The sequence below is a fragment of the Ranitomeya variabilis genome, chromosome 5 (assembly GCF_051348905.1).
Source record: "Ranitomeya variabilis isolate aRanVar5 chromosome 5, aRanVar5.hap1, whole genome shotgun sequence".
NCBI classification, from domain to species: Eukaryota; Metazoa; Chordata; class Amphibia; order Anura; family Dendrobatidae; genus Ranitomeya; species Ranitomeya variabilis.
The window spans coordinates 365,433,971-365,448,039 of NC_135236.1; positions in this window are offsets into that span (position 1 = coordinate 365,433,971).

Here is a 14,069-nt window from a genome sequence, read left to right on the forward strand (position 1 = left end):
CAAGACGAAGCTGAAATATACTGCCAGAAATTCCGTAAATGGGCTGTGCTTACTCAGTGGAATGAGTGCGCCCTGGCGGCGAATTTCAGAGAGGGTCTCTCTGATGCCATTAAGGATGTTATGGTGGGGTTCCCTGTGCCTGCGGGTCTGAATGAGTCCATGACAATGGCCATCCAGATCGATAGGCGTCTGTGGGAGCGCAGACCTGTGCACCATTTGGCGGTGTCTACTGAGAGGACGCCAGAGAATATGCAATGTGATAGAATTCTGTCCAGAAGTGAACGGCAGAATTTTAGACGAAAAAATGGGTTGTGCCTCTATTGCGGTGATTCAACTCATGTTATATCAGCATGCTCTAAGCGTACTAAGAAGCTTGATAAGTCTGTTTCAATTGGCACTTTACAGTCTAAGTTTATTCTATCTGTGACCCTGATTTGTTCTTTATCATCTATTACCGCGGATGCCTATGTCGACTCTGGCGCCGCTTTGAGTCTTATGGATTGGTCCTTTGCCAAACGCTGTGGGTATGATTTGGAGCCTCTTGAAACTCCTATACCCCTGAAGGGGATTGACTCCACCCCATTGGCTAGCAATAAACCACAATACTGGACACAAGTAACTATGCGGATTAATCCGGATCACCAGGAGATTATTCGCTTTCTTGTGCTGTATAACCTACATGATGTGTTGGTGCTTGGATTGCCATGGCTGCAATCTCATAACCCAGTCCTTGACTGGAAAGCTATGTCTGTGTTAAGCTGGGGATGTAAGGGGACGCATGGGGACGTACCTGTGGTTTCCATTTCATCATCTATTCCCTCTGAGATTCCTGAATTCTTGACTGAATATCGTGACGTTTTTGAAGAACCTAAGCTTGGTTCATTACCTCCGCACCGGGAGTGCGATTGTGCCATAGATTTGATTCCGGGTAGTAAATACCCTAAGGGTCGTTTATTTAATCTGTCTGTGCCTGAACATGCTGCTATGCGAGAATATATAAAGGAGTCCTTGGAAAAGGGACATATTCGTCCTTCGTCATCTCCCTTAGGAGCCGGTTTTTTCTTTGTGGCTAAGAAAGATGGCTCTTTGAGGCCGTGCATTGATTATCGGCTTTTGAATAAAATCACGGTTAAATATCAATATCCGTTGCCACTGCTGACTGATTTGTTTGCTCGCATAAAGGGGGCCAAGTGGTTCTCTAAGATAGATCTCCGTGGGGCGTATAATTTGGTGCGAATTAAGCAGGGGGATGAGTGGAAAACCGCATTTAATACGCCCGAGGGCCACTTTGAGTATTTGGTGATGCCTTTTGGTCTTTCAAATGCCCCTTCAGTCTTTCAGTCCTTTATGCATGACATTTTCCGTGATTATTTGGATACATTTATGATTGTGTATCTGGATGATATTTTGATTTTTTCGGATGACTGGGACTCTCATGTCCAGCAGGTCAGGAGGGTTTTTCAGGTTTTGCGGTCTAATTCCTTGTGTGTGAAGGGTTCTAAGTGCGTTTTTGGGGTTCAAAAGATTTCCTTTTTGGGATATATTTTTTCCCCCTCTTCCATCGAGATGGATCCTGTCAAGGTTCAGGCTATTTGTGATTGGACGCAACCCTCTTCTCTTAAGAGTCTTCAGAAATTTTTGGGCTTTGCTAACTTTTATCGTCGATTTATTGCTGGTTTTTCTGATGTTGTTAAACCATTGACTGATTTGACTAAGAAGGGTGCTGATGTTGCTGATTGGTCCCCTGCTGCTGTGGAGGCCTTTCGGGAGCTTAAGCGCCGCTTTTCTTCCGCCCCTGTGTTGCGTCAGCCTGATGTTGCTCTTCCTTTTCAGGTTGAGGTCGACGCTTCTGAAATCGGAGCTGGGGCGGTTTTGTCGCAGAGAAGTTCCGATTGCTCCGTGATGAGACCTTGTGCTTTTTTCTCGCGTAAATTTTCGCCCGCCGAGCGGAATTATGATGTTGGGAATCGGGAGCTTTTGGCCATGAAGTGGGCTTTTGAGGAGTGGCGTCATTGGCTTGAGGGGGCTAGACATCAGGTGGTGGTATTGACTGACCACAAAAATCTAATTTATCTTGAGTCCGCCAGACGCCTGAATCCTAGACAGGCGCGCTGGTCGTTGTTTTTCTCTCGGTTTAATTTTGTGGTGTCCTACCTGCCGGGTTCTAAGAATGTTAAGGCGGATGCCCTTTCTAGGAGTTTTGAGCCTGACTCCCCTGGTAATTCTGAACCTACAGGTATCCTTAAGGATGGAGTGATATTGTCTGCCGTTTCTCCAGACCTGCGGCGGGCCTTGCAGGAGTTTCAGGCGGATAGACCTGATCGTTGCCCACCTGGTAGACTGTTTGTTCCTGATGATTGGACCAGTAAAGTTATTTCTGAGGTTCATTCTTCTGCGTTGGCAGGTCATCCTGGAATCTTTGGTACCAGGGATTTGGTGGCAAGGTCCTTCTGGTGGCCTTCCCTGTCTCGAGATGTGCGAGGCTTCGTGCAGTCTTGTGACGTTTGTGCTCGGGCCAAGCCTTGTTGTTCTCGGGCTAGTGGATTGTTGTTGCCCTTGCCTATCCCGAAGAGGCCCTGGACGCACATCTCGATGGATTTTATTTCGGATCTTCCTGTTTCTCAGAAGATGTCTGTCATCTGGGTGGTGTGTGATCGTTTCTCTAAGATGGTCCATTTGGTTCCCCTGCCTAAGTTGCCTTCTTCTTCCGAGTTGGTTCCTCTGTTTTTTCAAAATGTGGTCCGTTTGCATGGTATTCCGGAGAATATCGTTTCTGACAGAGGTACCCAATTCGTGTCTAGATTTTGGCGAGCATTCTGTGCTAGGATGGGCATAGATTTGTCTTTCTCGTCTGCTTTCCATCCTCAGACTAATGGCCAGACCGAGCGGACGAATCAGACCTTGGAGACATATTTGAGGTGTTTTGTGTCTGCAGATCAGGATGATTGGGTTGCTTTTTTGCCTTTAGCGGAGTTTGCCCTCAATAATCGGGCCAGCTCTGCCACCTTGGTGTCTCCCTTTTTCTGTAATTCGGGGTTTCATCCTCGATTTTCTTCTGGTCAGGTGGAATCTTCGGATTGTCCTGGAGTGGATGCTGTGGTGGAGAGGTTGCATCAGATTTGGGGGCAGGTAGTGGACAATTTGAAGTTGTCCCAGGAGAAGACTCAGCTTTTTGCCAACCGCCGGCGTCGGGTTGGTCCTCGGCTTTGTGTTGGGGACTTGGTGTGGTTGTCTTCTCGTTTTGTCCCTATGAGGGTTTCTTCTCCCAAGTTTAAGCCTCGGTTCATCGGCCCGTACAAGATATTGGAGATTCTTAACCCTGTGTCCTTCCGTTTGGACCTCCCTGCATCTTTTTCTATTCATAATGTTTTTCATCGGTCATTATTGCGCAGGTATGAGGTACCGGTTGTGCCTTCCGTTGAGCCTCCTGCTCCGGTGTTGGTTGAGGGCGAGTTGGAGTACGTTGTGGAAAAAATCTTGGACTCCCGTGTTTCCAGACGGAAACTCCAGTATCTGGTCAAATGGAAGGGATACGGTCAGGAGGATAATTCTTGGGTGACTGCCTCTGATGTTCATGCCTCCGATTTGGTCCGTGCCTTTCATAGGGCTCATCCTGATCACCCTGGTGGTTCTGGTGAGGGTTCGGTGCCCCCTCCTTGAGGGGGGGTACTGTTGTGAAATTGGATTTTGGGCTCCCCCGGTGGCCACTGGTGGAATTGAACTGGTGTGCATCATCCTCTCTGTTCACCTGTTTCCATCAGGATGTGGGAGTCGCTATTTAGCCTTGCTCCTCTGTCACTTCCATGCCGGTCAACATTGTAATCAGAAGCCTTTCTGTGCATGTTCCTGCTGCTAGACAACTCCCAGCTAAGTTGGACTTTAGTCCTTGTTTGTTTTTGCATTTTGTTCCAGTTCACAGCTGTAGTTTCGTTTCTGTGTCTGGAAAGCTCTTGTGATCTGAAATTGCCACTCTGATGTTATGAGTTAATACTAGAGTCTTAAAGTAATTTCAGGATGGTGTTTTGATAGGGTTTTCAGCTGACCATGAAAGTGCCCTTTCTGTCTTCCTGCTATCTAGTAAGCGGACCTCAATTTTGCTAAACCTATTTTCATACTACGTTTGTCATTTCATCTAAAATCACCGCCAATATTTGTGGGGGCCTCTGTCTGCCTTTCGGGGAAATTTCTCTAGAGGTGAGCCAGGACTATATTTTCCTCTGCCAGGATTAGTTAGTCCTCCGGCCGGCGCTGGGCGTCTAGGGATAAAACGCAGGCTACGCTACCCGGCTACTGTTAGTTGTGCGGCAGGTTTAGTTCATGGTCAGTTTAGTTTCCATCCTTCCAAGAGCTAGTTCTTATGTTTGCTGGGCTATGTTCTCTTGCCATTGAGAACCATAACAATTCCCCATCCTGGCCCCTGTGTGTCTCATTCTTGGCTCCAGCCATATGTTCTCCTATCCTGCCACCATGTGATGTCCCATCCTGCCCCATATGATCTCCCCATCCTGCCCCATCTGTCCCATGATCCTGCCCCATCTGTCCCATGATCCTGCCCCATCTGTCTCCATCGTATCCATCCTAAACCATCTGTCTCTTTCCTGCCCCATCTGTCCCATGATCCTGCCCCATCTGTCTCCATCGTATCCATCCTACACCATCTGTCTCCATCCTGCCCCATGATCCTGCCCCATCTGTCTCCATCCTGCCCCATATTCCTTCCCGATCTGTCTCCATTCTGCTCAGAGTCTCCATTCTGCCCCAGAGTCTGCATTCTGCCCCCGTGTCTTCAATCCTGCTCCCGTCCTTGTGTCTCTATCTGATGTGGGCCCCCTCTGCCCACCGGGCCCCATATGCCATTCAGGGCAGTAATGCCTGATGGCGGCCCTGTTTACCGTGTATGGCAGGCAATATCCACATGTTTATTGGCTGTCTAACAGGTGCAAAATATGCAGGGTTGTAACTCGAGCATGGCGCTTGATCACCCGCAATACTCTGAGTAACAAGCGTACACAAGCATTCAGATGCTCAATCAAGTATAGAACAGTGTCGAAAATGCTCACTCATCACTATTGAATTTGTGAGATTGTTCGGTGGCGGGCTAAATTCAAGTATAAATAATATGTTGTCATATACAAGGCAGTGACATGTGGTAAATAAATATTTTATTTTATCTTATTTTGTTTGTAGTCAGCGAATATTTAATGTAATTGTTTGCTAAACATTTTAATGGTCTAAAACTTAGTGAGACATTTGTTTCATCATAACTTTTTATACATGAATTTCAGCTTTATTGTTTTATTTTTTCATGAAAAATGTAACTTTTATTTAATCTATTTAAAAATACATGTGTGCATCGACATGATGGAAAGTCAAACAGAGTAAGCACAGAGATCAACAAGTGGTGCATGGGATTTCCTTGTAAACATGAGTTGTACATATATTACCTTAGAGAGCTTAACCCCTTCGCCGCGAAGCCTGTTTTCACCTTCATGACCAGGTCAATTTTTACAATTCTGACCACTGTCACTTTATGAGGTCAACTCATAACGCTATAACGCTTCAAAGCATCCCACTGATTCTGAGACTATTTTCTCATGACATATCATACTTCACGACAGTGGTAACATTTCTTTGATATGACTTGCATGACTTGAATTTATTGGTGAAAAAAACTGAAATTTGGTGAAAATGTTGAAAATTTTCAATTTTTTTATTTTTATGCCCTTAAATCAGAGAGTCATATCACACAAAATAGTTAATAAATATCATTTCCCACATGTCTACTTTATATCAGTACAATGTTTGAAACTTTTTTTGTTAGGAAGTTATAAGGGTTAAAAGTCGACCAGCGATTTCTCATTTTTACAACAAAATTTAGAAAACCATTTTTTACAACCACCTCACATTTGAAGTGACTTTGAGGGGCCTATATGACAGAAAACACCCAAAAGTGATTTCATTCTAAAAAACTACACCCCTCAGGGTGCTCAAAACAACATTCAAGAAGTTTATTAACTCTTCAGATGCTTCACAGGAATTTTGGTAATGTGGAAGAAAAAAATGAACATTTACTATAACAAACTATACCGCCTGTGTGTCTCAATTCTTACTGCATCTAATCCAGTTAATAGTTTTGGGCCTAGGAGCAGTGTCTGCACGTCAGCAGAGTGGCCCGCCTGTGAAACAAACTATACCGCCTGTGTATCTCAATTTTTACTGCATCTAATCCAGTTAATAGTTTTGGACCTAGGAGCAGTGTCTGCACGTCAGCAGAGTAGCCCGCCTGTTAAACTAACTATACCGCCTGTGTATCTCAATTTTTACTGCATCTAATCTAGTTAATACTTTTAGGGTTTTGGCCCTAGGAGCAGTGTCTGCACGTCAGCGGAGTAGCCCGCCTGTGAAGCTAACTACACCGCCTGTGTATCTAAATTTTTACTGTATCTAACCCAGTAAATCCTTTTGGGCCTAGTACCACAGTTTGGCCATTCAGCTCTGCTCAGTTTTCATCCTTCGTTTTTTGTGCCAACAACTACAGATACAGAGTTGCCAATTAGTTAAGCACCAAAATGAGTGGCAAAAGGCCTGCTGCTGGTGGAAAGAGGAATAGGCGTGTTGGAAAGGGAAAAAAAGGTTGTGTCCGTGGGGTAGGTGCTAAAGCAACAGTAACATCTGCAGAAGAAAGACCATCTTCCAGCCAAAGTAAGATGTCTACTTCTTTTCGTGGACAATCTGATATGATCCCTTTCTTACGACCATTGCTACGAGCATCGCCAAAAATTCCAGATGAGGCACAAAAACAGCAGGTGCTTGAACGGATATCAAATGCTCGTTCAAGTGGGCTCTCCTCCATGTCAACTTCAACATCTCCACTACTCCAGTCCTCAGAGTTGTCACCCCAATCGCACTTGCTTCCTCACAGCTCCTAAGTCTCTAGCTGCCCGTCTGAGCATGGGGTAACACACACACATGGTTGAGTCTGTAGAGCTGTTTACGCATACTATAGCCTGGGAATCAGAGGTCTGCTCCAGAGCTTCTGTGAATCCAGACGAGGAAATGATCTGCACTGATGCCCAGAATCTTTGTGAGTCGGATCCAGGCCCAGATGAAGAAGGTTCTGAGCATAATGTAGACCCTCGTTCCCAAACTGTAACTCCTGTTGGTGGAGACAATGAGGAAGATGATGATGAGACTGAGATACCTGTTTGGAACGAAAACTTGACTTTTCAGTCGGGGCAGGAAGAGGTTGGCTCTGAGGACGATGGGTGTGAGAACACACAGGATCATGATGACGAGGTTGTAGACCCCACTTACTGTCAACCCCCAGTCCGCCAGTCCATGAGGTCAGCAGAGGAGGTGGAAGAGGATGCTAGTGACGAGTCTGACAATGAGATAACGGTGCGCTTCCTGGACAGAGACGGAGTACTGGAAGCACGTCAACAACTGCATCCTCAACCCCAACTGTGCCTCAGACCAGAAGTCGTGGTGGCTCTTCAGGTCGCACGGGCTCTAAGCCTTGCATAGCCTGGGCATTTTTTGACATCGCAAAGGATGACCCAACTCATGTTGTCTGTAAGATTTGTCAACAAAATCTCAGTAGAGGCCAAAAAATCATTAGCTTGAGTACTTCATGCATGAACCGTCACATGGATATGAGGCATAAGTTGCAGTGGGAAGCTCACTGTGCTACAATGCGGCCTAGTGGGCCGGGTCAACCACCGTCTGCCCCATCAAATGCATCCGTGTCCTCTTCATCCTCTGTGACTGTGGGGACAGCAGTCGCACTTGGTTTTGGATGCAGACCTTCCACCTCTTTACCCGCAACAGCCAGTGTGATTGGCAGGTCGTCAGGACATTTGCAAGTGGAAACACCTGCACCTTCCTCACAGACCAGCAGTTTGCTGGGGACACCCTACTCAACTCCGTTTAAGCACGGCAGCCAGCCCTCAGTCCCTCAGATGTGGACAAGTAAAAGACCATTTTCTCCTAGCCATGACAAAGCCAAGAAGTTGAATTTCTCCATCTGCAAGCTGTTGGCTACAGAAATGCTGCCTTTCCACCTAGTGGACACAGAGGATTGTCGAGACCTTATGTCTGTCGCAGTGCCCCAGTACCAGATGCCCAGTCGCCACTACTTCTCAAAGAAAGCTGTGCCTGCGCTACACCAGCATGTCGCACACAACATCACCGCTTCCTTGAGAAACTCTGTGTGTGACAGGGTGCATTTCACCACAGACACTTGGACAAATAGACATGGACAGGGGTGTTACATGTCGGTGACTGGGCACTGGGTAACTACGGCAACATCTGGAGAAGGGGCTGCTGTCCAAGTCTTGCCGTCCCCACGAGTTGCTAGTCGATCCTCTGCATCTAGAAGTTCCTCCACTGCTTCTGCCTCCTCAACCTCCTCTTGGTCCTCCACCTGCACCCAAAGCCTGTCTGGTAATGCCACCCGCGTTGTAACTGCGCAGAAGTAATCCTGCATATGGAGCGCCCCCACAGTCGCAGGGCCGAGGGGTACCCGGTACCGGGCCTCTCTGTCTCGGTTCTGGGATTGTCACGGTGGCTAGACCCGGTCCGTGACCCTGCTGAGGGGCGTCCAGTAAAAGTTGAGAGTGATGATGTGTGGTGCAGGGTGCGATGAATAACGAGGACACAGGGTTGCAGTCTCTTTACCTCTTTACTGAAGGTTTCGAGATACTCAATCCAGAGCACTGTTAACAGGGCTGGCTGAGACCGGCCGGTCCAAAGGCACATCCGGAGTTCCCTTAGCAGGTGGGAATCAGTGTCTACCTTCTAGCGCCTGTGTGTTGTAGTCCTTCCCTGCTGAGCACCCCGGGATAGTCCTCACAACTGATTCTGTCTGTCTCTGATGTTCTTTCTCTCCGTCCCCCAGATGATATGGTTAGGACGCACCCGTATGACGGTGTAGGCCTGGAGTTCTTCCGGGACCCTAGAGTCGCCCCTCTCCCACAGCTGCCTCCGTTGTCTGCTTAGGTGATTTAGGTGAGACAGCCAACCTATAATTGGCTGTCCTGCCGTAGTTTGAAGTAATGCTTAGAGTCTCTTACTTTCTCGGCGTTCCGGCCACCGACTTTGCGCCTCAGAAGGATGTTGCCTCGATCTTACAGCACGACTCCTTCTGGTCCTATCACCTCTGCGCTGTATTCCCGTTTCTCACTCCTTCACAATACCCCTCGCTTCTTGTCCTTTCCTAGGAGACTGCCGCTGTAAGCACAGGCACGGCTCCGTAACGTTCTTTCCTGTTCACTAGGGCTCTGCCAGGATCCCACCTCTGACAGGTCCTCTCTCGAGCTCTTCCCAGCTCCTTTCTCCCTGACTTCCTGTCCAACCCCCAGTTTTACCCAAGTGTGAGGAGTGGTCTAATAGATAGAACCACCCCCCCTGGTGGCCGGAGTGTGAGGTGTAGTGTGTGTCTGCGATACCTGGTCAGGTGAACTCCTTTAGTGCAATCAGACGTACCATCACTCTCCTTAGTGGCGGAGCAACAGTACTGCAACGACCAGGACTCTGGGGCACTGCACATACCTCCTCACTATGCTGTCACCAGGGCTCAATGGCATCAGGCAGTGTTTACATTGAAATGTCTGGGAAATGTTAGTCACACAGCTGAGGAGTTGTGGTCAGCTCTGGAGACCGAGTTCCATCAATGATTGTCTCCACTCAACCTGCAGCCAGGGAAGGCTGTGTGCGACAATGCTGCAAACCCGGGTGCAGCTTCGCCGGGGCAATGTCACACACGTGCCTTGTATGGCTCACATTTTGAACCTGGTTGTCCAGCAATTTTTATCCCACTATCCCGGACTAGATGGGCTTCTGCAGAGGGCACGGTCGCTGTGTGCTCACTTCCGCTGTTCGCATCCCGCAGCTCGACGACTTGCATCTCTACAGAAGTCGTTGGGCCTGCCAGTTCACCGGCTGAAATGCGATGTGCCCACACGGTGAAATTCAACTCTGCACATGTTGCAGCGACTGTGCCAGTACCGACGAGCCCTGGTGCAATAAGTTATGACGTATAGCCTGGGCTGATGAGATCAAGAGGTGGGGCAAATCATGCTGCACGAGTGGTCTCAGATCAGGGACCTATGCACCCTTCTGCACAGTTTTGAAATAGCAACGAAGATGTTTAGTGCTGATGATGCCATTATCAGCATGACCATTCCAGTGATTTACATGCTGGAGCACACCTTATACAGTGTCCGGAGTCAGGTGGTGGAACAAGAGGAGGAGGAACAGGAGGAGACGTATGCGGAAGGGATCATATCTCCAAGGTCAAGAAGGTTGGCAGCACCAAGGCGGATGGCATTGGAGGCTGGGGGAGAGGGATTACTGAGGGCGCATGGTAGCAGCCAAACTGTTGAGGAAGGTGCAGGAGGCGAGGAAGAAGTGGAGGACGAACTGGCGCTGGGCATGGAAGACTCATCAGATGAGGGAGACCTTGATCATATTTCTGTTGTGCGAGGTTGGGGGGAGAGGGCAGACGAAGGAAGCATGATTCTCACCTCTCCACCACCAAGGCAACAAGGACTTGGTCCTCCTGGATGCGCAAGACACATGAGTGCCTTCTTGCTGCACTACCTGCAACATGACCCTCGGATTGTCAAAATCCAAAGTAATGCCGACTACTGGGTTGCCACACTCTTAGATCTCTGGTACAAAAGCAAATTTGGTGAAACAATTCCTGCCATAGAAAGGGATTCATGCATGCAGGAGTTTCAGCAGAGACTACATCTGCTTTTCCACAAAACACCAGTGGCGCACGTAGTCAATCTCTGAGTTCTAACTTGCCAACCGTGGGACTATCGAGTCATCACTCTAACCGTAACAGTAACATCGTATCTGGTGGTAACAGCAATTTTTTCCAATCGTTTCAAGATTTTTTTTAGACCATCCTTTGCAAGGCCACAGGAGACAAGAAGTCTGACGCATAGCCAATGCCTAGAGAGGATGGTACAAGAGTATCTCCAAGTTAACATCGATGCCATGACTGTGGAACTGGACCCTTGCTCATTTTGGGCTTCCAATCTTAAAAAACAGCCTGAGCTCACCACTCACGCCTTGGAGATCTTGTCGTGCCCCGCAGCCAGCGTTCTCTCTGAAAGTGTGTTCAGCGCTGCTGGTGGTGTGCTGACAGATAAGCTACAGTGGCTGTCCAGTGACAATGTAGACACACTAACGTTCATCAAGATGAACAAATCCTGGATCCGCAAGGACTTTTCTACCCCTGTGTCATCTTGGGGAGATTAAAAGCTTGATGATTTTTGAAAATCACCTCACCAACCATTTTAAAAACTCTGGCGAAATTTATGCCACTTAAGTGGTGTCTGTGGCAGAATTTTTTGAAAAAATTGAGACTCTTTTATTTAGTCCCCTTGCTGAGTTTTACATGACGTTGCCATCGTCAATTCCTGGTGGGTGGGGTCGTCTGCAGAGTTGTTTACTCATACTATGGCCTGGGATTCAGAGGTCTGCTCCAAAGCTTCAGTGTCTGCTAGTCAGCAGAGTAGCCCAGCCACCCACCGCCTGTTTACCTAAGCACTATTTTTTAACGGCGTCTGGCCCAGGAAATCCTTTTGGGCCTAGTAGAATTTGGTGCTACTCAGCAGCGTACTTCACCCATGAAGCAAGCTACACCGCCTGTTTACCTAACTACTATTTTGTAACGGCATCTAGCCCGGGAAATCCTTTTGGACCTAATAGAATTTGTTGCTACTCAGCAGTGTACCCCACCCATGAAGCAAGCTACACTGCCTGTTTACCTAAGTAGTATTTTTAACGGCATCTGGCCCAGGAAATCCTTTTGGGCCTAGAAGAATTTGGTGCTACTCAGCAGTGTAATTCACCCATGAAGCAAGCTACACCGCCTGTTTACCTAACTACTATTTTGTAACCACATCTAGCTCGGGAAATCCTTTTGGGCCTAGTAGAATTTGGTGCTACTCAGCAGCGTACCCCACCCATGAAGCAAGCTACACCGCCTGTTTACCTAACTACTATTTTTAATGGCATCTGGCCCAGAAAATCCTTTTGGGCCTAGTAGAATTTGGTGCTACTCAGCAGCGTACCCCACCCATGAAGCAAGCTACAATGCCTTTTTACCTAAGTAGTATTTTTAACTGCATCTGGCCCAGGAAATCCTTTTGGGCCTAGTAGAATTTGGTGCTACTCAGCAGCGTACCCCACCCATGAAGCAAGCTACACCGCCTGTTTACCTAGCTACTATTTTGTAATGGCATCTAGCCTGGGAAATCCTTTTGGGCCTAGTAGAATTTGGTGCTACTCAGCAGCGTACCCTGTTGTGAACTATACTTTTTGGCTCCCTCTTGTGGTCACTAGTGATTTGGCACTTGGATTGTCTTTTACCAGGTTGGTGCTCACCTGCTTCATTAGGCCTGTGTTGTGAATTCTGTTTGTGGGCTCCCCCGGTGGTGTTTTATGGTAGTGCCACTTATTTGCCTTCTTCTATCCTTGATCACCTGTTGACACCCATTAGGGGAGTTTCCTATTTAAGGCTGCTTGGCTGCTGGTCTGATGCCGGCCAACAATGTATCAGTAGCATTCTGTTGCATTCTCCTGCCTCAAGATCCTGTTCAGCTAAGTTGAATTTTGTTTCTAGTTTATGCTATTTTTGTCCAGCTATTTGCAATGTGACTCTCTGTAGCTGGAAGCTCTCGTGGACTGAAATTGCCACTCCAGTGGCATGAGTTGTCACTGGAGTTTTAAAGTAATTTCAGGATGGTGTTTTTGAGTAGTGTTTTGAAGTTGACCGTGAAGTGACTCTTTCCTGTACTTCTGCTATCTAGTAAGCGGACCTCACTGTGCTAAATCTGCTGTTCATCCTACGTATGTCTTTTCCTCTTGACTCACCGTCAATATCTGTGGGGGGCTGCTATCTCCTTTTGGGGTTCATCTCTGGAGGTAAGGCAGGCCTGTATATTCCTCTGATAGGGGTAGTTAGATCTCCGGCTGGCGCGTGGTGTCTAGGGCATCGTAGGAAACACTCCCCGGCTACTTCCAGTGTCGTGTCAGGTTCAGGTCACGGTCACTTTAGTTCCCATCACCCGAGAGCTAGTCCGTTGTTATTTTGATTTCCCTGCCATTGGGAAAATCATAACAGGCCTGGGGTGTTGCTATTTAAACTTCCTGGATTCTCAGTCCAGTGCCTGGCATCGTTGTAATCAGTTCACTTCTGTTTGCTCCTGTCTTCAGGTCCTGGTTCTTTGCAAGATAAGCTAAGTCCTGCTTTCGTACTCTTGATCATTTGCATTGTTCATATTTTTTGTCCAGCTTGTACAATATGTGATTCCTGTTATTGCTGGAAGCTCTAGGGGGGCTGATATTCTTCCCCCACACCGTCAGTCGGTTTGGGGGTTCTTGGATATTCAGCGTGGATATTTTGCAGGGTTTTTTGCTGACCATATAAGTCTTCTTACTATATTCTGCTATTAGTCAGTGGGCCTCTCTTTGCTAAATCTAGTTCATTCTTACGTTTGTCTTTTCTTCTTACCTCACCGTTATTATTTGTTGGGGGCTTGTATTACTTTGGGGTCTTTTCTCTGGAGGCAAGAGAGGTCTTATTTTCCCTGATAGGGGTAGTTAGTTCTCCGGCTGGCGCGAGACGTCTAGAATCAACGTAGGCACGTTCCCCGGCTGCTGTTAGTGTTTGCGCTAGGATCAGGTATATGGTCAGCCTAGTTACCACTTCCCTATGAGCTGGTATTTATGTTTTGCAGACTTTGCTGTAATCTTTGAGGTCCCCTGCCATTGGGATCATAACAGTATGCCAGGCCAATAAATAGTTAATGCATTGCTGAAGTGGGATTAAAAGAAAAGAAGTTCTGAGTTGTTTTTTTTTTTTTTTTCTCCCCTTTATCTCTGAGTAGCTTGAAGCTTTGCTGCAGACATGAATGTTCAGACCTTGATTACTAGTGTGGATCAGCTTGCTGCACGTGTGCAGGGCATTCAGGATTTTGTTGTTAGCAGTCCTATGTCAGAGCCTAAGATACCTATTCCTGAGCTGTTCTCAGGAGATCGATTTAAATTTAGGA